We start from the raw sequence: 27,982 nt of genomic DNA on the forward strand, positions 1-27,982 counted from the left end.
TTGCACATATGGTACGAACAAGGCCCCCGAATTTTAATGGGGGTTGATCTATACCTATAAAAAGAATTACAAGTTAGGGGGGCCAAGTGAGAAAGTAAGGCAATATGTCTGACAGAAGTTTTCTAAAGCTAACCCAATAGGCATGAATCAAAGGGCCCTTCCAGAGTATATCAAGTATGGTACCCCTACACCTACAGCCTCGCTAGCAGCGGTTAGATAACTAAGGGTAAATAAGGGCCAGTTTGTCAGGGGTATAGCACCACCTCAGAGTGGTCTTCACAACTGCCTCAATATGGGAGGTTCATTTGAAGTAGAATCTAGGAGGTCCTCTAAATTGGAGATACCTTGGCCCAGCCAGTAGCTATAATCACTGTTAGGGAGCATAGCGTGCAAAAAGGTGATTGGTAGAGCTTTTTTAGAAGGTAGTTTGTCACCGTCTGCAATCCGGTGGAACCCAGACCATGCGGCTAAAGAGGCCGATACCACAGGGCCCATGCCCTTCAGTGTAGGTAATTGCCAAAACGGCAAATGTAACAAGTCGCGTAAGGAGAATGGCCGAGCCAGAACTCCTTCCAGATGAATCCAAGGAGTAGAGTTATCTAGATGTGACCAACCATTTAGAGCAGAGACCATAGTCGATAGATAGTAATATTTTAAGTCAGGTAAGGCTAGTCCTCCTACTTTTCTGTTCCTAGTGAGGATAGAATGGGCAATTCTAGTTCTGCCACTAGCCCAAACAAATTTTGTGAGCATACATTGGGCTTGAGTCAAAAAGCTGTCTGGTAGTGATATTGGCAGGGTGCAAAACAAGTACAAAAACTTGGCTACCCTCCCTGTCCAGGATATATCGCATTTAGCGAGGCGTGTAAATTCAGTCTTCATGTCAGATAGAAGGGGAGCACAATTAATTTTTTATAGGTGAGTATGAGACTGGGTCAGGACTGTGCCCAAATATGTAATACCTTGTGTTTACCAATCCAAGGGGTATGTGCTTTTTAAAGTGGATACTAACTGGATTGGGATGTGTATGGGGAGGACCTGGGTCTTAGAAATTAGTGATAAGCTCCATTACTGCTCGCAACAAATAACAGATGGATACCAACACATTGTGAAGAGGAAATGTCTCCCAGCGAGGGCGCTCCTCTTCTGCTTACATAGGCAGTGTAGATAGAAGCAGTATGGTAATGGACAGAGACAAACTCAGAGAACAACCATAAAACCAAAACAGGAATAGAAAAGGGTACTGAACATAAGAAAGAAAGATGGAAAACCATCCTTTAAAGTGGGGTTTAAGTCCCTGCTTCAGCCTATTGCCACAGTCATACAGAGTCACCAGAGCAAATTTGTGGCTTCCAGTTGAGCAGCGGGTATCCGCCATACATCCAGCCTTCAGCGGGCAGTTGACCAGTCTCCACGAATCTTGGAGGGAGGAAGCGCAGGGGGTTCAAGGATGGAGATGATCCAACTTCGGAGCAATTGTGTACCATCATCAAGGGATTTGATCACATGTAGTTAATTTTAGTGATGAACGAGTAGGCGTACTGGAAAGCCCCACCCGTAGGGAATGTTCACTTTTTGTAGCTCCATAGTTATAGGAGAGAGAACGCTACGCAACTGCAGCGTCGCAACATAAAGATCCGCAAATAAAATAATTTTATGAAATGTTGCAGTCAGGTCACCATTTTTCCTAGAGAAGGACATGAGTGTCTCTTTATCTCGAAATTTTTTTATCTGGGCCAAGACATCTCTCGGGACTGTGTCTGCGAGGTGCTTGGGACGAGAGACACTGTGCGCTCTGTCTATTTCCAGGTCATGCTTTGGGAGGTCTGGCAAAGTAGCTTTCAGGAGAGAGTGGACATATTGTGGAATGTCTCTAGGCAGCACACTTTCTGGAATACCACATAATTTGATATTATTGCGCTGACCTCTTTCTTCTAAGTCGGCCATTTTAGCTTTCATCATGGAGACTTCTTCCTCCAGAGCAGTGTGAGCGTCTATGAGGTTGTTATGGGAATTAGCAAAAATTTTGCCCCCTCCCCAGGTCTTCAAACTGAGTATGCAAGGGGTGTTAAAGTACTGCATGTCTGACAATAAAGAGCGGTGCTGCAACAGCAGCATCTCCTTCATGGCTGTATCTGTGAGGGCCACGTTAGAGACTAGTAGAGCCAGGAGGGCATCAACCCCGGGTAATCAGAGGCAGAGTCCATTTATAACGGGTGATCCCACCCTGATCCCACTTTGCTGTCCATTCGTGGACGCTGCTTAAGAGGGCTGCAGGAGGGTGAGGGGGGAGCAGAGCTCTCGGGGCCCCCATGAGAGCATGAGATTGTTCACTCACTGAGAGACAGGTGTCCAGAAGAATCGGCAAGGTACGTGGACTTCTGGGGAGTAATGTAGGTCTCCTCTGCAGTCAGCACTTGTGGTGCAGGATCAGATGTGGAGCGTCTCAGCGGGTGCAGAGGAGAGCAGGAGAGTCTCCTCATCGCTGCCGCCATCTTGCGAGTCTCCTGCATCTAGGGAGAAGTAAAATTTTGTCAGTTTAGACTGCTGTACAGCCTTCCTTCTTCTCCTCGGCATTCTAGGACGATTCCGGTCACAGAATACTGTGAAATTATAAGGCTGGAATCAGTGAATAGTCGCTAAAATCACTGCTGGAGCCGGAGCTCACAGCTCAAATGTGCATGCAGCTAGGCAGCCAGATCATGCCCCCAATGACACCATATCTTTATTATGTAGGTCCATACGGTTACAAGGATACTTAATTTACTGTATATAGGTTTTATTTTTTATTACTAATAATTATTATAACTACATGCCCCAAAATTTGTATGTGTAAAATTGTCATCTTCTGACCCCTAGAACTTTTTTATTTTTCCATTTACAGGGATGTATGAGGGCTCATTTTTTGCACCATGTTATGAAGTTTTTATCGGTACCATTTTTGTTTTGATGGAACTTTTTGATCGCTTTTTATACATTTTTTTAGGGTTTACAAAATGACCAAAAATATGCAATTTTGGAGTTTTTAAATTTTTTACATCATTGACCATGTGGTTTAATTAACATTATATTTTTATAGTTCGGACATTTCCGCATGCGGCGATACCACATATGTTTATTTTTATTATGGTTACATTTTCTTTTATATGGAATTTGGGAAAAGAGGGGTGATTCATACTTTTAATATGGAAGGGGTTAGTGGGTGTTTTTTTTTACACTTTTAAAACTTTTATTTTTTTTACTCTTTTAATTCCCTTAGGGGACTGTTAGAATGAATCAGTAGATTCCTCATACAGATCAATATGGTTGATCTGTGTGATCTGCGCTTGATTGATAAAGAAAGTCTGGTTCAGCCTCCGGCTGCCTCTGCAGTGGATCGCGATCGCACTGCGGGGAGGGGGGGGAGGCGATCCACCCTACTGGACCCCCAGGGGTTATTTAAATGTCCCTTTAGACGCCAATCTAAAGGGTGAATACCTGGCCGCATGTCGGCTATTAATGGCGGCCCTCAGCTACAGGAATGAGCGGGGGGCCAGCCACGTCATACACCGCTTGCCGTCTCAGGAAGAGCCGGCTCGTCCTTAGACAGCAACTGGTTAAAGACCAAGTTATTGTCAAAGATACAATAACAAAGAACTAATTGTGCCCACTACGTATCAAAGGGGTGCTGTTGTAGGTTGGTATTGCAAATAAATTGACGCCTGGATGATTTACCCTGAATCATTGTTTGTAACACACCATAGGACAAATGTCGACTCCAATATAATTTGAAGAGGAAGGTAGTTGTATAGTTTAAGATTTACTATGGGAAACCTGCTGATGCAATTCATTTGAAAGTCAGAGGGCAAGTTCAGTAAGAAGTGACTCTGGAGATGCAAAAATAGCAGGATACAGTGAAGGAAGGAAATAATTTAGAAAATAAATGTGAGGACGGGACAAAGTGACACATGTTGCGGTGTGTGACAGCTGGGGAAATGGGACCAAGATTATGTATACTCTTAATTGGGATAAAGCCTTGTGGGGGTGTAGGGTAACTAGCGTGTTGCTGTTCAGGATAGCTAAGGGCACTGTTAACCCTTGTCACTCGTGATGCCAGGGTGATGGTTAACTGCTGTATTCTTGGTAGGCCTATTGCCCGCCTTCCCAAGAGCAATAGGTGATGCAGAAATAAAGGATTGTCCACAACCACTGTTAACTGAAAACTTGCAGGAACTTTTACTGAAGAATTTCTGTACATGCAGCAATAGTAACAGTCCAGATAACAGTGTATCTATGCATATAGCTGAGCAGCGATTGACAGATGGTTGGGATCAGATAAGCTCAATTTAGCTTCTTAAGTATTGTATAGCAGAGATCCGCTGGATTTAAGGGTGCGTTTAGGTCCAGTGATCTTGTGGTGAGTAGCGGGGAATGGTTTAGTCTATCTGCTATGTTAGAGGCCTAGGCCGCAAGGCTTTGGCCTAGTAAATCGTCTTGTAAGCTGCGGAGGTCCTACCTCTTCCAGTCAGCAACCCAAGAGAGGGATCAAGATGGTGCAGGTCCCTTATATGGGCAGGGGCTGACCATTTTGGATAGGTCCATAACAACTGTCACTCACAGTTACATTGCATTGTGGGTGAACACACCACGGAAACCTCCAAAGGTCCTGTAGCAAAACCATAGAGTTCTAACCTAATCACATGACCCGCAGGTCCTGCTACGCTTGAACAGGTAGGCAATTAAATTTATACTCATACTTATATTTATAAGAGCTTCCATACAGTCATTGACTAACTGAGGGGTGACAAGGGGATAACTACAGAAGAGGGACCCCGACGTCCTATGGGGACCTCTATAAAGGTAACGTATACAATACGGTACCGGGACACCACAAACCTCCTTACTTAAAATAAGTCGACCCCGACGCCTGTCCCCTAAGGCAGAGGAACTAGGACTAGAACAGGATTATATATATATATATATATATATATATATATATATATATACATCCGGACAAAACCTAAGTAAACATTAAACACATTCACATTCTCTGGATATTCCTCCTAGTATCTTGACTAGACAATAGGAATCTATCTAGACATTTTGAAGCTATCTAGACAGTTATGAAGCTATCTTATCTTTAGTTCCTAGCTCCTTAGATATTTTTTATATCTCTCTATAACATTTATGAGGCTAACTAGACATTTATATACAGCTTTCTATAACCTTTAGTCTCAAGCTGTCTAAACATTTTGAAATCTCACCACATTTTTTCTTTTGCCACGATGAGTCACCTGTTAGTACACAGAAGGGTATATTGGCTTGCCCGAGGCTCTCTACTAATAATGATGGCTACTAGGGTCTATCAGCTATACGCTACTTACCCCTAGAACACAACAGTATAACCTAGCTAGGTTACCTTTAGAAATATGTGTTCAATGTCAAGCCCGCAAGAGCACCTACTGGCCAGGTAGAGCATCTCACACACGTAATACAGAGAAAAGAAATATGAGTGTGCCTAACAGTGGCAGGAATTGGGTATCAATAGGCTACAATTCCTAAGTGTTTCTTGAATGTGAGATATATTTTTGTGTATGTACTGAAGTAGACTGAGGTAGTACATTTAAGTGAGTAGTTTAGCGTAATGAAAAGATAAAGGTAGTACATTGAAGTGAGTCATTGAAGGTACTATGTGTGCAGGTACTGAATGTGAATCTTGGTACCTTAAGGGTAGTTTTGTTTGATGAAAGGTGCTAGAAATTGGCGACTGAAACAATGTTACTCTCGGAGGAGCCAAGAGAGCCAACTATTGAGCAACTACTAAAACATCTTTTAGCATTTTTATACATTTATATGTACATGTGTATAAGAATGATTTCCGTTTTTGTTTTTGGTGTTCACGTGCAGATAGCGGATAATTTTCTGTGTAAAACCTTTACTTACTTTTTATGTACACAGACACAAAGCTATCTTTCTGTGTACAGGAACCATATACATTTTTACTATACATTTATTAACACTCCAGCAAGGTTCAGGCGCATACACCTGATAAGTGCAAATTTTAGCAAGAGAGTCCTATAAATATAGGGTTATGTACATAAAATGTACGTGTAAGGATCTGCAGTCCACCTACACTAGGAGTCTATATTTCACGGTTGTCCCAAATCAAACGGACACAAAAACTTACGAATCTCCTACTGGCTAGGAGTCTCTTGACCTGATGGTCAGGCACAAAGCTTGATGGTTACGTTTCTGAACTTGAAACTGGAACAATCTTAGCACAGTCCTGCTAGGCACATGTCTTGAACTTGGTTACTGAAAAACAAAAGTGGTTAGCATAGAAAAGCAATGAACATTACTTTACAGTCCTTCAAAAGACATTTCTCCGGAATCTTCCTGTGCCTCTTGTAGATCCTCTATACCTCCCAACATCTGGAGCAGGCAAGGAGTTAATGTAACTCTCCCACACCACATTGGTGAGAGTAGAATGGGTAACAGTAGGATTCAAAGTGACCAGAGGCTTACTGGTCGGGATCAAAGTGGGTGCATAAGGTTTTAGCACCATCTCCATATCAGGAGTGGGCCAAAGCACTTTCGTCGGTACCCTGGAAGCAGGCAAACTCTCCACGTCGGAAGAGGGCCTTGGTACATACGTTGGTACCTGTGCAGGAGGCAAACTCTCATTGCTCCGAAAGGGCCTAGGTACGTATGTTGGTACCTCTGGAACAGACAAACTCTCATTGCTCCGCGAGGGTCTAAGTACAGTCTTTGGTGCCCGCAATTCAGGCTTACTTTCTTGAACTTGAACAGGACTTGGCACTTTACTGTACACAGAAGATGATTGATGTTGTAGAGGCTCCTCCTCCTTGAATACGTTGGTGGAGGCATCAGGAGCTGACCATTTCGGCCTCAGGTTGAAGGGATCCGATTCCCAATCTGTAGACGGAAAGTATTTGAAGGGAAGCTGTGTTGGGGCTGTTGGTCTTGTGACCGCTGCAGCTCATTCTCCACACAGGCTCTGGACAGGGGTGTACTCCACAATTTCACCCACCTCCAGGGAGTAGAACTTTTTATGAAGATATGGCCTCTGTACTGCTCGCCGGTTTACGAGGAGGATTTGCCCTGTATAGCAATCTAGGAGTGTCCCATAACCTCTGACCTTGTCGAACTTGGCCACAGTTGCTCTTCGTCGTTCTAGAGGCTCCTCCCCTTCTCGGGGATGGTCCCATTTGCGGATGAATAATGCTTCCATTTCTTTAGTATTCTCCTGGTAGTAAATTCTTTACTCAGGAGGCAGATGCACATGCTTAGGGGTGTACAGTTCTCTGTGTCGGGCCTTTAATTTGTCCATCAACTCAGCCAGCTCGGCTTCTTGATGGGCCCTTTCCCTTTGTCTGGCTAGAATTGGTGGGAGTGGCTTCCCAGGTATGGGTTGTAGAACCGCGTGCATATACTCGATGAGTCCCGGCTCGTCCCCCAAAGATCCACTGGGGCAAATCTGGTAAGCACGGTCGTGCACATGGCAAAGTAGATAGAGGTATTTTAGCTTCAGGGCTGGAGGAGGAAGAAAAGGCTGCCGCTGGTGGTGTACTCACTGCAGACTCCTCCGATGGGATTTCGGCCCACGAGCCCCAAGTTCTGTAGCGATGCACCTCCAGGTGTCCCTGCGCTCTCTGCTGGAGGTGTGTCTGGCCAATCGTCGTCATCATCAGGCAGTGGGGGAAGATTGCAGGCCCCCTCTTCATCTAATGACAACTGCTGCAGATGGTCAGCAAGTTCTTGGAAAAATCGGGCTGTGGCTGCCACAACTTTCCGCCATTCCGGCGCCATTTTGCTTTCTTCACCACGCTGGAACGCTGCTCTCCGCCATGTCTGTACTCTCCGGCTCTCTGTGCCGACTGAAGAGGTCGCTGTGCGTGATGTCTTTTATAGCGGGCTTCCCCAAAATAGCGGCCGGCAGGAAGGACGTCATCGGTGCAGCCCCGACTTCCTGTCCTCCCAGAAATGACTCCTCTGTTTCCAAGTTCCCTTTCGGCTGCGACACAGCAACCCAGGGGCAGGATGTGGCACAGCATGGGCCTTTTTAGCGCGCTTCTCTGGTAGCAGGTTAACTCTTCCTGTGCCGACCAGACCAGAGGATCGCAGCATGAATTATTTTCGCAGTTTACACATTGCAGCAAATAAATGTTTGCCTCCCCCCTTACTTTTCGCGTGGCCCCCTTGCAACTTGCACCACACACACCGCTCTTGTACACTGTAATGCGGTCTGCGACACATGAATAAAGTCCGTTACTTTCTGGGGGGAGTACACTTTCACTAGTGGCAACAGCAGTAGGCACACACCCGAATCCTCTTCGTGCGACGCCAAAAAGGCTTGTGGTGGTGGAATTGGGATAAAGCCTTGTGGGGGTGTAGGGTAACTAGGGTGTCGCTGTTCAGGATAGTTAAGGGCGCTGTTAACCCTTGTCACTCGTGACGCCAGGGTGATGGTTAAATGCTGTACTCTTGGTAGGCCTATTGCCACCCTTCCCAAGAGCAATAGGTGATGCAGAAATAAAGAATTGTCCACAACCACTGTTAACTGAAAACTTGCAGGAACTTTTACTGAAGAATTTCTGCACATGCAGCAATAGTAACAGTCCAGATAACAGAATCTCTATGCATATAGCTGAGCAGCGATTGACAGTTGGTTGGGATCAGATAAGCTCAATTTAGCTTCTTAAGGATTGTGTAGCAGAGATCCAATGGATTTAAGGGTGCGTTTAGGTCCAGTGGTCTAGCGGTGAGTAGCGGGAATGGTTTAGTCTATCTGCTATGTTAGAGGCCTAGGCCGCAAGGCTTTGGCCTAGTAAATCGTCTTGTAAGCTGCGGAGGTCCTACCTCTTCCAGAGTCAGCAACCCAAGAGAGGGATCAAGATGGCACAGGTCCCTTATATGGGTAGGGGCTTGCCGTTTTGGATTGGTCCGTAACAACTGTCAATCACCGTTACATTGCATTGTGGGTGAACACGTCACTGGAACCTCCAAAGGTCCTGTAGCAAAACCATAGAGTTCTAACCTAATCACGTGATCCGCAGGTCCTGCTACGCTTGAACAGGTAGGCAATTAAATATATACATATTTATATACTTATACTTATATTTACATTGATAAGAACTTCCATACAGTCTTTGACTAACTGAGGGGTGACAAGGGGATAACTACAGAAGAGGGACCCCAACGTCCTAGGGACTCTGACTATGGGGACAATACAATACGGACACCACACTGTGACAGCTACAGCAGCATAAGGTCAATTTAATTAAAAAGGATCTGGTAAAAAAAATTGAGATGATACACTATATGAACAAAAGCATTGCAACGCCTATATACTGTTTTCTACCTACAGGAATTTTTTGTATGTCCCCCAAACTATTCCCACAAACTTGGAAGCATAACGTTGTCCAAAATGTCTGGTTATGTAACTATCCCTTCTCGGACAAACTTCACATTTGGCTTAATGCAGTTCGGCTGGTAACATTCTTCATAAGATGCCAGTTAGAGATGTGTTATTCATCACTCCGAGCACGTTTCCACTTTGTCCAATGATGGCATACTTTATGCCACTCCATTCAACACATGACACTGTATTTGGTAATCTTTTATGCAGCTTCTTAGTCATGGACACCCATGCCATGAAGATCCTGGTGTAGAGGGTTTTTTTTATTTATTTTTTTTATTTTAATGGCAGATGAGATTTGGTGAGTCAGCAGAGTGATGGTGACTTTTATGCACTATGTGCCTCAGTACTCTGGAACCTCACTCGGTTAAGCTAGTTTCTTACTGCATTAAGCAGTGTACAGCAGGCTCTGCCCTCTAGTGACGTTATGCCCCACCCCCTCAATACTAGTCTATGGGAGGGGGTGTAGCAGAAGCCACGCCCCCTCTCATAGACTTGCCTTGAGGGGGTGGGGTGTGATGTCACTAGTGGGCAGAGCCATGATGTCACGATACTCCTTCCCCTACATCGCCCGTCATCAGCCACAGAGCGATCCTCGCTCTGTGCAGCTGAGAAATGGGGGTGCTGCAGGAGAGATCGCAGGGGTCCCCAGCCGCGGGACCCCCATGATCAGACATCTAAGCCACTATGCTTTGGATAAGGCATAAGATGTCTAGGGGTGGAGTACCCCTTTAACATCTGTTTTAAGCATAAAATATACATTTTAATATTGTTGTGCTTCTATTTGTTGAAGGTTCAGGCAGGTAGCAGCTTTTAGCCTGGGCTGCTGGCCTGAATCAATCCCATTTCTTTCCAGTCTTCTGTCCTTTCAACAACTTACTCCCATGGTTCTGCAGAGGCTCTGATCCTTCCCAGACAAGGAGAAAGTTATATTTATTGACTGGTCTGTAATGAATAGAATATCAATGCAGAGAGAACAGACTACATAGTTACATAGTTAGTATGGTTGAAAAAAGACATACGTGACTGGAGGAAAGTGACTGGAGATGTGTGTCCACCAGCATTCAGCTTATTAGATGGATGTGCACATTGTTATAAACTCTGAACAGCAGGTGGTGCCAAACAATGCAATTAGATGTCATAACTTTTCACTGGATTATTGTATTATCAGCAGGGTAATTACAAGCAAAGTTTATTTTTATCATCTTTACAATTAATATGACATCTAATGATCTGACAGCCCCTTTAATGATACATGTTGGTTAGAATTTGGTTAGAGCTGATGTAACTGTTATTTATTTCTGTCCAAATGTTTATGTATTAGTCTTTCTGTATACCTAAGCTAATATGCTGTGAAACACTGAAATCCGTTTAAAGTGTTTTTTTCAACAATTATGCTAAGTGCTCTTTATGGGGGAGATATATCAAAACCTGTGCAAAGGAAAAGTTGTCCAGTTGCCCATAGCAACCAAGCAGATTGCTTCTTTCATTTTTCACAGGCCTTCATGTAAATGAAAGAAGCGATCTGATTGGTTGCTAGGGGCAACTGGGCAAGTTTTCCTCTGCACAGGTTTTGATAAATCTCCCCCTATATGTTTATATAATAGGACTTCATACATTAAGTGGACTCTTTCTTAAAAGCATGTATTAAGGAGTTCAGTATTTGGATGCCCTGGTAATTCTTTTTACAGGATTAATAATAAAAAATGAGGTGGCAGATGGTTTCCTGAAGGATGTCCTCCCAGACCTGGACTAAACTCCGCCAACTCCTGGACAGTCTGTGGTGCAACGTGGCGTTGGTGGATGTAGTGAGATGTTGCAGGCAGCAGAACATTCTCCACAGCGTCTCCAGACTCTGTCACGTCTGTCACATGTGCTGTGAACCTACTTTAATCTGTGAAGAACACAGGGCGCCAGTGGCGAATTTGCCAATCTTGGTTTTCTCTGGCAAAGGCCAAATGTTCTGCACTGTGTTGGGCTGTGTGCACAACCCCCACCTGTGGATGTCAGTCCCTCATACCACCCTCATGGAGTCTGTTTCTGACCAATTGAGTGGACATATGCAAATTTTTGGCCTACTGGAGGTTATTTTGCAGGGCTCTTGCAGGGCTCTTGCAGTGCTCCTCCTGCTCCTCCTTGCACAAAGGAGGAGGTAGCGGTCCTGCTGCTGGGTTGTTGCTCTCCTACGGCCTCCTCCATGTCTCCTGATGTACTGGCCTGTCTCCTGGTAGCGCCTCCATGCTCTGGACACTACGCTGACAGATACAGCAAACCTTCATGCCACAGCTCGCATTGATGTGCCATCCTGGATGAGCTGCACTGCCTGAGCCACTTGAGTGGGTTGTAGACTCTGTCTCATGCTACCACTAGAGTGAAAGCACTGCCAGCATTCAAAAGTGACCAAAACATCAGCCAGGAAGCATAGGAACTGAGAAGTGGTATGTGGTCACCACCTGCAGAACCACTCCTTTATTGGGGGTGTCTTGCTAATTGCCTAAAATTTCCACCTGTTGTCTGTTCCATTTGCACAAAAGCATGGGAAATTGATTGTCAATCAGTTTTGCTTCCTGAGTGGACAGTGTGATATCACAGAAGTGTGATTGACTTGGAGTTACATTGTGTTGATAAAGTGTTCCCTTTATTTATTATTTTGAGCAGTGTACAAATATTAGGAATGATTATTTGCAAGGCTTTTACAAATCTTACTGCTTTACTGATGTTTCTTTTTTGTAACTGTATGTCTTTTAATTTATATACTGTTTATGTTTAAACAACATTTATGAAAAGTTAAAGGGGTTGGTCACCTTTTATGAAGATTTTGCAGCTTGTGCTAATGATTGTAATAAGTCACTTATCACAATGCTTCACTTTGACACCATTCTTTATAACCGTGCCTCTCCTTCCCCACGATCTCCAGTTCCTTTATTGTGGATGGACAGCTTCTTTGTCCATAAAATGGCCGGCTATGGAGGGACATGTGAAGAACACATTATTCCACCTGTGCTCCTTTGTAGAGTGCCATGTACTTATATGGAGGTAGAGCGATGTGTTTATCCCATGCTCCTCCATAGCCATTTTATGGATAAAGGAGCTGTCCAGCCAAAATTCAGGGGCTAGAGATCACCATTATTCAGAACTGGGCCAAAGTAAAGCCTCTTGATATTGGTAAGTGACTTACTATAAACATTAGTACAGGCTGGAAAAATCTTCATAATAGGTAGCAAACCCCTTTAAGTTTAACTTGTGCATAATGTGACACCTTCTATAAGAGTTTTTATAGACTTTTAATCAGATTGTGCCGAGCTCAACAAGTGGGTGGGGCGTAGCACAGAGGGGGCAGGGTTTCAGTCATAATGGACATGGACAACCATTAGCAACAAATTTACTACAATTCATGCCAGCTTGCAAGCGTAATTGCAGCAGAAAACTATTCCAGCTCCACCTGTGCCCCCTGTGAAAACTTACACTGGTCGGGGTTTACTTAAAAGGGTATTCCAGGAAAAAAAATCATTTTTTTATATATCAACTGGAGAAAGTTAAACAGATTTGTAAATTACTTCTATTAAAAAATCTTAATATTTCCAATAATTATCAACTGCTAAAGTTGAGTTGTTCTTTTCTTTCTAGCAACAGTGCTCTCTGCTGACATCTCTGCTTGTCTCGGGAACTGCACAGAGTAGAAGAGGTTTGCTATGGGGATTTGCTTCTACTCTGGACAGTTCCCGAGACAGGTGTCATCAGAGAGCACTTAGACAAAAAAGAACAACTCAACTTCAGCAGCTCATAAGTACTGAAAGGATAAAGATTTTTTAATAGAAGTAATTCACAAATCTGTTTAACTTTGATATATAAAAAAAAGTTTTTCCCTGGAATACCCCTTTAAGACAGGTGTGTGAAATGCCTGTCTTAGTAAATTCCCCCTACCATTTTTGTTTTCTTAATTATTTATTTGCACAATTAATAGGAAAAGGGGGAGGTCAGAATCTTAAATTTTATATATATATATATATATATATATATATATATATATATATATATATATATTTTGGCCATTTTACTAAACACTTACACTAAACTTTTTCTTACACTTTAACATCTCTTGATCACTTGCACAATGTACTTCTATACTTATGGGGTGTCTTGTACCTGATTATGTTCTTCTGCTATTGCAGTGCCTAATAGCAGTACTAAGATGGCAGATAAGGGAGCCTTCATAAAGTGTCAGCTATCGTAAACAGCTGGTAGCCACTGGGTTTATAGCAGACTCAACTTCTGAACCAGTCCCATGACTACTACATCTTCTACAGTAAATACTACGAATGATGCTAAGGGGTTAAAATGAAATTCTGATTATTGTAATTAATATATAGTAATAGCTCGCACATTGAATTAATTGTTTTATGCATTGCTTATTCAGTACGATAAAAGGCAAGGCAGTAAATAATGAATCCATACATTAATGCTTATTTGCATAAAAGGAACACATTTATATTCAATGCTGAGTGGCGTATATTTGGGTAATGACAAATGAAGGAAGTCATTAACCACCTAAATTTTTCTACAAGCAGAACTTCAATTACCCAGACCCACGGCACAGATCTGCCGCTGAGGAAGTAATTGGAAAATAATGTCACTTAACCTACCTTGAGCATGTAAAATCTACATACTAATATAAATAGAAGTTATGCTATTGGATTTGGTTAGGGTAGTTGGTTTCAAAATGAACTGTTTAAGTAATGTATTACTATGCTTCATTATACTGTACAAGGTATGGAGGATTGGGGTCTGGATTACTGACGCCTTGTTCTAGCACAGAATGGTAAGCAGGAGTGGACTAAGTGTGAAAACCAGCTTTGAAAAAAATTACATACCAGCCCCACAGTGTTGCGTCATTATACCAGCACGTCGTCATTTTCTTGTTCATAAAAGGTAAACCAGGGATAGACATCCTCTTGCCACTCCAGATGTTGTGGACTACACCTCCCATGATGCTTTGCAAGCCTTATTGGAGATGTAGTCCAAAACATCTGGAGAGTCGAAGGTTACCTACTCCTGCTCTAAACCAAAAATATATCATATTGCAATATATAATTCCATCACCCTAGTCTTTCTCCCTCAACCTATTTACATTTCCTTCCCCACAAATATATATAATATTAAAATATTTAATCACCACAGCCCAAGTTAGGCTGGGTTCACACCACGTTTTGTTAAATACGGTTCCCGTATACGGCTGGGAGGGAGGGGGCGGGGCTTAATCGCGGGGCCCGCACTCAGCCGTATTCGGGAACCGTATTTAATGTATGTCTATGAGCCAACCGGAGTGGTCGACCACGTTTTTGCCTGCGGTCGGGAAACCGCATACGGCCGAAAACGAAGCCGACCGGAGGATGCGGTTCACTCCGGTCGGCTCATAGACATACATTAAATACGGTTCCCGAATACGGCTGAGTGCGGGCGCCGCGATTAAGCCCCGCCCATCTCCCTCCCAGCCGTATACGGGAACCGTATTTAACAAAACGTGGTGTGAACCCAGCCTTAGACCCCTACATAATATAATCTAAAAATGCCTCATCTCAAATTCCCATGTCAGATCTTTCCCGTCCTCCACTCTTTCCTGCACTCTAATACAATGCTAACTCCCCTCCTGAGCTCTAATACAATGCTAACTCCCTAATCTAATACACTGAAGATCCCCCCCACTAATACACTGCAGACCCCCCTCCCCCTAATATACTACTGATCCCCTCCCTCTAATACACTGCTGTTCCCCTCCCCCTGATGCTGACCCCCCTCCTCTCCCATCCCCCCTAATACACTGCTGATCCCCCTCCCATCCCCCTAATACAATGCTGATCCCTTCTCACCTAATACAATGCTGATCCACCCTCCCCCTAATACCATGCTGATCGCCCCCCCAATACAATGTTGATCCCCTCTCCCCTAATACAATGCTGATTCCCCCATCCCCCTAATAAAATGCTGATTTCTCCATCCCCCTAATGCAATGCTGATTCTCCAATCCCCCTAATACAATACTGATCACCCCCTCCCCTAATACAATGCTGCCCCCCCTCCCCTTCCATCCCCCCCAAAACACTGCGGCCATCCCCCCTAATACACAGTTCCCCCACATTAGGTGTGCAGTACAGTTCCCCCACATTAGATGTGCAGTACAGTTCCCCCACATTAGGTGTGCAGTGCAGTTCTCCCACATTAGGTGCAATACAGTTCCCCCACATTAGGTTGGCAGTATAGTTCCCCACATTAGGTGCAGTATAGACCCCCACATTAGGTGCAGTATAGTTCCCCACATCAGGTGTAGTATAGTCCCCCCACATTAGGTGCAGTATAGTTTCCCACATAAGGTGCAGTATAGTCCCCACATTAGGTGCAGTACAGTTCCCCCACATTAGGTGCAGTATAGTCCCCACATTTGAGGCAGTATAGTTCCCCCACATTAGGTGCAGTATAGTTCCCCACATTAGGTGCAGTATAGTTTCCCCACATTAGGTACAGTATAGTTCCCCACATTAGGTGCAGTATAGTTCCCCCACACAAGGGGCAGTATAGTTACCCCATATTAAGTGCAGTATAGTTCCCCACATTAGGTGCAGTACAGTTTCCCCACATTAGGTGCAGTATAGTTCCCCACATTAGGTGCAGTACAGTTCCCCCACATTAGGTGCAGTATAGTTCCCCACATTAGGTGCAGTATAGTTCCCCACATTAGGTGCAGTATAGTTCCCCCACATTAGGTGCAGTATAGTTCCCTCACATTAGGTGCAGTATAGTCCCCCACATTAGGTGCAGTATAGTCCCACACATTAGTTGCAGTACAGTTCCCCCACAGACATACAGCCTTCAGCCATATACATTGCATGGCTGGAGGCTGGATGTCTGTTTACTGCCCCACTTCAGTATTCCGACCACCGCTCCTGGGTCACGATCTACTGCTATGGCCTATGGGCCATAGCAGTAGGTCCCGGGACCGGAGGTGGGGTGGTCGGAACACTGAAGATGACCTGCCGCTGGTCACTTACCATGCATGACCGTCCTCCTCACTGCACCACTCTGCTCTGTTACTATGGGAGCACGCAAGGTACGTCAGTGACATCCCTGCGTGCGCTACCTCCCGGCGGCCTCTGTGTTTTTAAAGTTAACACAGAGAGGTATATTTACTCTCCTCACTCATGACTCTTGTTTAGCTCCACTATTGTAGTAGCTATATGCTAAGCTGGGTCTTGACAAGGCCCAGCTTCAGGACATGTGTGCCACTGCGTTTTTAAGGGGAGTGTCTGTAAACATACTTGTGAGTGCACATCCCCTCTACCTAGTGTTTTCATCACTGGCTGTCCAAATGGTTATCTTGTAGAAAAACTGGGTGCTGCAATGTGCAGTGAGATGAACACTTTCTGTTCAGTGGTTCTGGTAATGCTATGTATTTGCTAATTCTGGTGAAGCATCAGCTGTTCCTACCCTATTTCCTATCATTTGGATGTACAGTCACACATTGGGAGAAGGCTGACACATGTATATTTCACCTCTTTCATTAAGGGGTACTCCAGGCAACTAAAACTAATTCCCTATCCACAGTAAAGGGGTGTATGATCGCAGGTAGTGGGGGGCAACTACTGGGACCCTTCACGATCTCCTATACAGAGCCCTGCTACTTACCTGTCATCTATGTACTCTGTTCCCAACCTTAAAGATGAGCATATGGTTGAAGTGCTGTCACTTGTGTTCATCTTGGAAGGTGGGTGCCAAAGCTTGCCAAGGATGGTTAAGTAGCGGAATTTTGTAGAGGGGGGCCCCACCTTTAATAGATCATTTGGGTAAAAAGCTTCCTCTCCAGGATGACATATTACTAATGCGGTGACTAAATAATATAATTTTACCAATAAGATCACTATACAAGGAAATACATTAAATCCCATATCTATATATATAAAACTCAACATGTGTGTGTGTGTATGTATGTTCCACAAAGACTTCCAAACGGCTAAAGATATTAACATGAAACTTGGCACACATGTTACTTATATGTCAACAACAAACATAGGATAGGTTATTTAACCCTTACTCACCCCCATTTGCCAGGGGCAGGGCTTATGTTTAAAGTCCTATACAAGTCTATGGAAAATATATGTTACTGCATAACTTCCAAACGGCTGGAGATATTTCGATAATACTTGGTTACATGTTACTTATATGTCCACTTAAAATATAGTTAATTTAACCCTTAACTACCCCCATTTGTGAGGGTCGTGGTTTTTGTTTAAAGTCCCATGCAAATCAATGGGAAATGTATGTTCTCACATAACTTCTGTACAGCTGGAGATATTTCAATACCTGGTACACATATTACAGGTCGCGATATGAGGACGGGATAGGAGGTCGGGATAGGAGGTCAAGATAGGAGGACGGGATAGGAGGTCGGGATACGAGGTCGGGGTATGAGGAGGGCATATGGGGTTGGGATATGAGGAAGGAAAAACTGGGCAACTCCGGGTACTCAGCTAGTCTGAATATAAAATGTCATGGATCCCCAGATCATATGTTGCTGTATTGCAGAAAGCGACATTTTGTATTTAGATGACGGATAGCAGGTTAGCTATAAGTAGACAGTCCCCTGATATTTCATGAAGTACTTTAACCTGTGTACATTTTAAGTTCACAAATCACTCTACACTCTATTACAATCACGCTACTACATATAATCACTACTACTACATGTTAGTTCTACTTTTATTCCAGATTTAATAAAAGTGAATTTTTAAAAGGTTAGGGATTTAAAGAAAGGGATTTTGTGGGCTCCTTTGGGTCCTTGTGTATGTAGAAAATATTTAGCCACACCCTTTTCATAAGATACTCACCTCAGAAGCCAATTTGTGTGAGTCACTGCTAAAGTACCATGCCATAATGGGCTTTTTACCTGGCCACTGCATTACCTTGAAGGACAGGCCACAAAGAATAGGTGAAGGTTCAGTGATTCAAATAAGTTATACAGGCAAAACAGTGTCTGTATAGAGATAGTAGTAGGATGGACAAAGTAGTATAGAAAAGTTTGATAGCTGCAGTGAAGAGTAAAACCATATTGCAAACATACAAGGGGGATTTATTAAACATTTTATGACAGCTTTTAGCCTTCAAATTCACCAATTTTTTTTCACAATCGTAAACTATAGTGTAAAACTAAGCTAGTTGGGAGCTAGCATAGAATTCTACATGGTCTGTCGCTGCAAAGGTAGATTCAATATAAAGGGAACGCCTTTTAAAGAATCCAATGTCTGCAGGATTTTACTGAAGTACATTTCTCCCACAGTAGATTATCCTGGTAAAATTGTTTCACATCATTTCTTTCTTTTCATTTTTAGGACCTGGGAATTATTAGTCTCCTGGAAAAAGAAGCTGCAAGATACTGTTAGATAGCAACAGCACGATATGTAATGTGGTTAGATACACAGGATTTAGTAGCCTTGTTAAAATGCTCCATAGTATTGTAGGTGGGATAAGAAAAGAAACATATCTCTACCTTGTGGCAGAAACAGGATCAATATCAGATTGGTAAACTACTGTCTCCCCTGAAATTAGCTTTTTGCCAGAGCCATAGCACCCACATATACAGAGAATGGAGCCAGAAGAAGACAGCTCTGTAAGTTGTGTATTGGTCGTGCCTGGTTATTGCAGTTTATTTCCCATTCAAGAAAAAGGCACTTGCTGATTCTAACCCCTTCAATCGGAATAATAAGGGCTTAGTCTAAAGTCTGGATAGACCATTAATAAGAGAAAGTCCTGTAAAATCCCTTTAAAGGGGTACTCTGCCCCTGGACATCTTATCCCCTATCCAAAGTATAGGGGATAAGATGTCTGATCGTCTGATCGCGAGGGGTCTGGCCGGTGGGACCACCACCCCGACCACCACCCCACACCCCCCTTGTCGAAATGACAGGTAGTCTAGATAGCTAGACAGATAGACAGACAGACAGACAGACAGACAGACAGACAGACAGACAGACAGACAGACAGACAGACAGATAGATAGATAGATAGATAGATAGATAGATAGATAGATAGATAGAATGTTGTATTTATGTCCCTCTTTTCACCATTATGAGCTAGGCATGGAAGTATGGAATCTTATACTTAACTGATCTTTATGCATCTTCTAAACCATGTGCATCCCTGACCATGTATTCCAAACCTGACCTGCTATAACTTCAAGACAATACTGCTGCTAAGCCTAGGCCTTATAATACATGTAACAAACCTAAACTGATAGGAGATAGGATTCACAGAGTAGTGTCCATCAAATGCAAATGCAGGAAGCAAAGGACACAATAGTAAAGAATATTTCTATTAACAGAACAGAGCCCGCCAAGTGCTAATCCAGGAGTATATAACATTGTACTGACTTCATCAGTCATTAAAAATAGGGATGGGCCTTGTTGTGATTGTGACTATAAAAAAATGTAATGCATGGTACAGAATAGCCAAACTACCTCAATGAATTATCATCAATCATACCCAAATAAAATACTGAGCGATAAAAGTCTAAATGAAATGTTCATTAAATACAGCTTTTAAATACAATGATGCATGAGGGATCTGCAGCATGTGAATGTTCATGATAACAGGGGAAAAACATATTAATCATGTCACATATGAAAAGATTAACTTCCATAAGACTGATCACTGATGTGTTGTATAACCCCAAGTATATGAGTATATGAATAATGTGGAAGGTCTGAATTTGCACTATAATAAAAAGAGCCTGAAATGTCTGTGTCTAAATATAAGTTTAATGAAAACCCATTTCGGTAGCACTTTTTATTACAGCTCTCTGTTGTACTGTTCCTCTGTTATTCCTCCAGGAAATGTCTAAATAAATTGGATGCTACCATTTCCTTGTCAAGAGGGTGAGTCCTTGCACACTCTATTAATGACCGACCAGTGCTTAGGCTGGGTTTCCACCAGGTAGTTTTTTTTTATAATACTGCCACTGCAGTTCTTGAGCTAAAGCAAGAAGTGTATTAAAAAGGAATGAGAAATATATAGGAAGAACTTATACTTCTCCTTCCTACTGGATCCCTGTTACGCCGAGCGCTCCGGGTCCCTGCTCCTCCCCGGAGTGCTCGCGGCGTTCTCCTCTCTGCAGCGCCCCGGTCAGGCCCGCTGACCGGGAGCGCTGCACTGACACTGCCGGCGGGGATGCGATTCGCATAGCGGGACGCGCCCGCTCGCGGATCGCATCCCAATCTGCTCACCTGTCCCGGTCCCTGGCTGTCACTTCCTGGCACGCGCGGCTCCGCTCTCCAGGGCGCACGCGCGCCAGCTCTCTAAGATTTAAAGGGCCAGTGCACCACTAATTGGTGCCTGGCCCAATCAGTGTAATCACTCCCACCTGCTCCACGCCTTTATAACCTCACTTCCCCTTCCCTGCATTTCCGGATCTTGTTGCCTTGTGCCAGTGAAAGCGTTTTGTGTATGTCCCAAGCCTGTGTTCCAGACCTTCTGCTGTTGCCCCTCACTATGACCCTTGCTGCCTGCCCTGACCTTCTGCTACGTCCAACCTTGCTCTTGCCTTATCCTTTTGTACCGCGCCTATCTCAGCAGTCAGAGAGGTTGAGCCGTTACCGGTGGATACGACCTGGTTGCTACCGCCGCAGCAAGACCATCCCGCTTTGCGGCGGGCTCTGGTGAGTACCAGTAGCAACTTAGAACCGGTCCACCGGTACGGTCCACGCCAATCCCTCTCTGACACAGAGGATCCACCTCCAGCCTGCCGAATCCTGACAATCCCCTTCTGACTTTGGCTCAAAAACTGCATGGCAGTTTAAAAAAAAAAAATTCACATGTGGCAGATTTAATTTCTGCAACTGAATATAAGTTCCATTCATCTGATTGGGATGTTTTGAATATAATATGCATGTGTGCCCAGACATATATATATATTCACTATATTTTGCCCCTCAATACTTACCAAACCAGGTTTTCCAAACATGTTCTGGATGCTAAAGTACATTTTTGTACTTGTATGGGTTTTTATAATAGAAAAAGTGTGCTAACAATAATATCAATTTGTTACAAATAAGCAAATATAGATGTGTTCTTTGTTACCTTTTCTTAAAGGGGTACTCCCCTGGAAAATATATATTTTTTTTTAAATCACCTGGTACCAGAAAGTTAAACAGATTTGTAAACGACTTCTATTTAAAAAATCTTAATCCTTCCAGTACTTAACCGCTACTATATGCTCCACATGAAGTTCTTTTCTTTTTGAATTTCCTTTCTGTCTGACCACAGTACTCTCTGCTGACACCTCTGTTCATTTTAGGAACTGTCCAGAGCAGGATATGTTTGCTATGGGGATTTGCTCCTGCTCTGGACAGTTCCTAAAATGGACAGATGTGTAAGCAGGAGAGTACTGTGGACAGACAGAAAAGAAATTCCTGTTGATAATACAGCAACTGAAAAGTACTGGAAGGGTTCACATTTTTAAATAGAATTAATTTACAAATAATGTTTAACTTTCTGGCACCAGTTGATAAAACAAACAAAACAAAAAATTCCAGTGGGGTACCCCTTTAACATATCCCTTCTTGCAGTTTTCATTTTGGACACCAGGCCTAAAAGTAAGCTGAAACCTTCAGTTTTGTCTGTGATGATAAGGAGGAGGCTGCTGTAAATTGATCAATACAGCATTACAGGGAAAGGTAGCGGGATCTTCTGAATAGCTGAGGCTTACAGATTGGCCTCCCCATCCTTGTGGAAAGGTTTCAAAGGTCACAAAGCATGCCCAGACTCAACTCCCATTCATGTTAATGGCCTAATAGGATATCTCCTGTCTATTGTTGCCATGTCCATGGGGCTTGCTGTAAAGCATATCTCAAAATGCAGTTAAAAACAGCTGAGACAAGATGGCAGCACCAATAATAATATACAAAAAGTTAAATGAAAAAAATTATAAGCACATGTTTCAGTATATGGCTTTAATAAGGAAAAAAAATCTAATACATTTACTTAAAAAGAAATGTTCCTTTTGTGAGACTTTTACTATAAATTATCTAACTTGGGCAGCTGGGGACCCTCTGAACAGTTCAGCAGGCAAACCGAATACCTTGGAAACCTTCCTTTCATTATGCAGAGCTCTGAAAAGCTTCATGAGGCACAATTGATAGATGTGACACATTAACTAAAAAGCAGTTTGATTCAGCCTGATTTAATAGGCTTCCGGCATCTTATAGGGAATGTAACAATACCAACCCTTGCAATTAATAAAACCCATCTATGATTTCTTGGGCATGGATTTCTACCTTGCCATGCCCTGTAGCCCTGTTATTAATGCCCGATCTACCCTGAGAGTCTGAAAGGAAAATGTTTCTTAACAAAATGAAGCACTTGAAGTAAATGCAGTGACTGGGCAACATTACTAAACAGCAGAAAATAAATTCAATATAGGAAAACTTTTTCTATTTAAATATTAACAGCACTTGATCTAGGATATTCTTGCTCACAGGATAAATTTTAATCATTTCTAGGCAATGATCCAAGATTAGCATTTTATTGTAATGATATTTCAGATATGCAGAACAGAACATTATTTGGTGACAGGAGTACACGGACTGGGAGACAGTGCGTTTATCTTATTACGGATTTGAATTCTCTTTGTATTTGTTATTGACAGTCGCATTTTCCATCATTATATCAGAAATGTACAACACCTTTCAAAAGACTTGTCCGGTTTATAATTGTAAATTTCAGACAAGAATGCAAGACAGTATCTCAAGAAAGGTCACATACATAGCATAGAATAATAAAAGAAGTGTGACAACACCATAGATACGGCATAAACAGTGTTATATCTGATGGGAAGCTTCGATTTTCTGCAGAATAGCGAGCTGTTAAATACAAGTGCTAGAATTACTTGTCCAGTATACAGACACTGAACAGCCATAACATTAAACCACGTAGGTGACGTAAAGACCTTAGTAAATCACTAAAAACACCAAATTGTGATGGATAGATGGACTCTAAAATGGTAGGTCTGGGATGTTTCCTTTATGCAGAGGCTAGTAGCTACCAAAAGAGGCTAGTAGCTACCAAAAGAGGCAAATAAAGGGCAACAGGTAAACAAGCAACATAGCCATGATGATGAGTGTAATAAGCACATGGCTAGATAAAGCTTCTCATCAGGATTCCAAGCATGACTTTTGGTCTCCATAGTCCTTTCCAGCTGTTAGATACGCTTTGTTCCAAATGTTTGGAGCGGGCGACGGGGTCATGATGTCACGGGCATGCCCCTTGTGAAATCATGTCACCCCCCCTCAATGCAAATTTATAGGAGTCCCTCTAATGGACTTGCATTGAGGGGGCGTGATGTGACATCAAGAGGGGTGTGGCTGTGATGTCACAGCCCCCACCGCCCGCACCCAAGGTTCAAACGAACATCAGGTGCTGCACAGAGGTCGATGGGGTCCCAGCTGCGGGACCCCCGTGGTCAGACATCTATTTCCCTATCCTTTGGATAGGGGATAAGATGTCTAGGGGAGGAGTACCCCTTTAAGGAGATCCCTGTCTAGTCCATTAGAACTTACAATGGGCCACTCGAGCATTAGCACTAGACCCTGTAGCAATGAAAGATGTCCTGGTCTCGTGAATCATGTTTTCCTTTATATCATGTCATGTAAACAGTTATGTGTACATTGCTGGGAAAGAGATGGCTTTAGGACATTTTATGGAAATAACTCAAGTCATTACAATGCTTTGGGCAATGGTCTGCAGGGAAATTTTGGGTTCTGGCTTCCATGTGGATGTTTCATTGACAACTACAACTCATCTGAACATTGTTGCAGACTAATTATACTCCTTAAAAGTATTGTTAGTCCCTATTGGTAGTGGTCTTTTGCAGAAGCATAATGCAACTATCACACTACAAAAAAGTTCAATATGTGTTGACTTCTTTCAAGATGCCTAAACAGGTACTTCGGTGGAAAATAATTTTTTTTTTAAATCAACTGGTGCCAGAAAGTTAAACAGATTTGTTAATTACTTGTATTGAAAAATCTTAATCCTTCCAGTACTTATCAGCTGCTGAATACTACAGAGGAAATTATTTTCTTTTTGGAACACAGCTCTCTGCTGACATAGCGAGCACAGTGCTCTCTGCTAACATCTCTGTCCATTTTAGGAACTGTCCAAAGCAGCATATGTTTGCTATGGGGATTTTCTCCTATTCTGGACAGTTCTTAAAATGGACAGAGATGTCAGCAGAAAGCACTGTGCTCGTGATGTCAGCAGAAAGCTCTGTGTTCCAAAAAGAAATGAATTTCTTCTGTAGTATTCAGCAGCTACTGGAAGGATTAAGATTTTTTAATAGAAGTAATTTACAAATCTGAGCGAGAATAAGGATCAAAGAAAAAAATGGCTGACTCACCGACAGGTACTCTTCAGGACTTTCTTCTTTATTGAAAATACTCACAATTACATAGTAGAACGTGGGGAGGGACGGGACGGGGGGTACAACAGCATAGTTTTCCTCCGACGTACATCGACGGAAACTGATGCTAAATCTGATCCCATTCATTTGAATGGGACAGTTCACAGTCATCCAGCATTTCAATTTTGATGCTGGATGGTTGGACTCGCCGAATGGCACAAAACTTGCTGGACAGCTTGCTGTGTTCTTCTGTTCGGTGTCCAGAAACAATGAACGCCGGATGCCATACAACGGATGACAACTGATGCACATTGTCACCAGTTATGGAATCAGTTGCGTTGAGATTTAGGCAGAGTTCCCCTATGCCGGATACCGGACATATGTGAACCCAGCCTAAGAATTACAAAAATACAAATAAAGGAATGAATGCACACTGGCAGAACATTATAGAGGATGTGGTGTAGATGTAACACAATGGCTATCATTTACTAAGCCGAACCCAACAGTTTTTATTGGGTTTTGTGGACTAAATTTGGGCGCATGCCTGTGCGACAGTGTTTGTGACATGTTAGGACAAAAATGAAACTACATTCTCAAAAATTACTCAGAGAGTTTGAGAAAACCCTACAAAGGGGTGTGGCTTATTGGAGAAGAGTGAATTCTGAAAACCAAACTGCCAGAGGCTGGTGCAAAAACAGGTAAAATGGTCGGCTAATCACCAAGCATGGTTATTATGGGTAAACCAAAATTAAAAAGACTGGTTCACTTAACTCTAATTTCATCGGAATTTATATTCCAGACTTGATAGGATATATGGACAAATATTTTTATACCTTAAATGTGTTGAGATTTTAAATAAATGTATTTTAAAAATACGGTTTACTTTGATGTTTGCATTGTTTAATTTTAGTACTTTTTAATCCCTTAGGGACTCAGCCTATTTTCACCTTAAGGACTCAGCGTTTTTCCGTTTTTGCATTTTAATTTTTTCCTCATCACCTTCTAAAAATCATAACGCTTTCAATTTTGCACATAAAATTTCATATGATGGCTTATTTTTTTTTTGCCACCAATTCTACTTTGCAGTGACATTAGTAATTGTTACGCCGAGCGCTCCGGGTCCCCGCTCCTCCCCGGAGCGCTCGCTACACTCCTCTCACTGCAGCGCTCCGGTCGGTTCCACGGACCCGGGGCGCTGCGATACCGCCTCTGGCCGGGATGCGATTCGCGATGCGGGTAGCGCCCGCTCGCGATGCGCACCCCGGCTCCCGTACCTGACTCGCTCTCCGTCAGTTCTGTCCCGGCGCGCGCGGCCCCGCTCCCTAGGGCGCGCGCGCGCCGGGTCTTTGCGATTTAAAGGGCCACTGCGCCGCTGATTGGCGCAGTGGTTCCAATTAGTGTTTACACCTGTGCACTTCCCTATATCACCTCACTTCCCCTTCACTCCCTCGCCGGATCTTGTTGCCTTAGTGCCAGTGAAAGCGTTTCCTTGTGTGTTCCTAGCCTGTGTTCCAGACCTCCTGCCGTTGCCCCTGACTACGATCCTTGCTGCCTGCCCCGACCTTCTGCTACGTCCGACCTTGCTTCTGTCTACTCCCTTGTACCGCGCCTATCTTCAGCAGCCAGAGAGGTTGAGCCGTTGCTAGGGGATACGACCTGGTCACTACCGCCGCAGCAAGACCATCCCGCTTTGCGGCGGGCTCTGGTGAAAACCAGTAGTGACTTAGAACCGATCCTCTAGCACGGTCCACGCCAATCCCTCTCTGGCACAGAGGATCCACTACCTGCCAGCCGGCATCGTGACAGTAGATCCGGCCATGGATCCCGCTGAAGTTCCTCTGCCAGTTGTCGCTGACCTCACCACGGTGGTCGCCCAGCAGTCACAACAGATAGCGCAACAAGGCCAACAGCTGTCTCAACTGACTGTTATGCTACAACAGTTACTACCACAGCTCCAGCAATCATCTCCTCCGCCAGCTCCTGTACCTCCTCCGCAGCGAGTGGCCGCTTCTGGACTACGACTATCCTTGCCGGATAAATTTGATGGGGACTCTAAGTTTTGCCGTGGCTTCCTTTCCCAATGTTCATTACACTTGGAGATGATGTCGGACCAGTTCCCCACTGAAAGGTCTAAGGTGGCTTTCGTAGTCAGCCTGCTGTCTGGAAAAGCCCTGGCTTGGGCCACGCCGCTCTGGGACCGCAATGACCCCGTCACTGCCTCTGTACACTCCTTCTTCTCGGAAATTCGAAGTGTCTTTGAGGAACCTGCCCGAGCCTCTTCTGCTGAGACTGCCCTGTTGAACCTGGTCCAGGGTAATTCTTCCGTTGGCGAGTATGCCGTACAATTCCGTACACTTGCTTCTGAATTATCCTGGAACAATGAGGCCCTCTGCGCGACCTTTAAAAAAGGCCTATCCAGCAACATTAAAGATGTTCTGGCCGCACGAGAAATGCCTGCTAATCTTCATGAACTTATTCACCTAGCCACTCGCATTGACATGCGTTTTTCCGAAAGGCGTCAGGAGCTCCGCCAAGATATGGACTCTGTTCGCACGAGGCGTTTCTTCTCCTCGGCTCCTCTCTCCTCTGGTTCCCTGCAATCTGTTCCTGTGCCTCCCGCCGTGGAGGCTATGCAGGTCGACCGGTCTCGCCTGACATCTCAAGAGAGGACACGACGCCGCATGGAGAACCTCTGCCTGTACTGTGCTAGTACCGAACACTTCCTGAGGGATTGTCCTATCCGCCCTCCCCGCCTGGAAAAACGTACGCTGACTCCGCACAAAGGTGAGACAATCCTTGATGTCTACTCTGCTTCTCCACGTCTTACTGTGCCTGTGCGGATGTCTGCCTCTGCCTTCTCCTTCTCTTCTGTGGCCTTATTGGACTCTGGATCTGCAGGAAATTTTATTTTGGCCTCGCTCGTCAACAGGTTCAACATCCCAGTGACCAGTCTCACCAGACCCCTTTACATCAATTGTATAAACAATGAAAGATTGGACTGTTCCATACGTTTCCGCACGGAGCCCCTTCTAATGAGCATCGGATCTCATCAAGAGAGGATTGAACTTTTGGTCCTCCCCAATTGCTCCTCGGAAATTCTCCTTGGACTTCCCTGGCTTCAACTT

General features: G+C 43.8%; 1 long non-coding RNA gene across 1 annotated transcript in view; it reads left to right on the forward strand.

Moving 5' to 3' along the window:
- LOC130366915 (uncharacterized) overlaps positions 1 to 19,101 on the forward strand; it is an 88,708-nt gene extending 69,607 nt beyond the window's left edge. The window contains exon 3 of the long non-coding RNA XR_008891997.1: positions 18,796 to 19,101. This is a non-coding gene — a long non-coding RNA (uncharacterized LOC130366915). The remainder of the gene's footprint in view (positions 1 to 18,795) is intronic.
- Positions 19,102 to 27,982: the final 8,881 nt, after the last annotated feature.

Source organism: Hyla sarda, chromosome 4 (assembly GCF_029499605.1).
Source record: "Hyla sarda isolate aHylSar1 chromosome 4, aHylSar1.hap1, whole genome shotgun sequence".
Lineage (NCBI taxonomy): Eukaryota > Metazoa > Chordata > Amphibia > Anura > Hylidae > Hyla > Hyla sarda.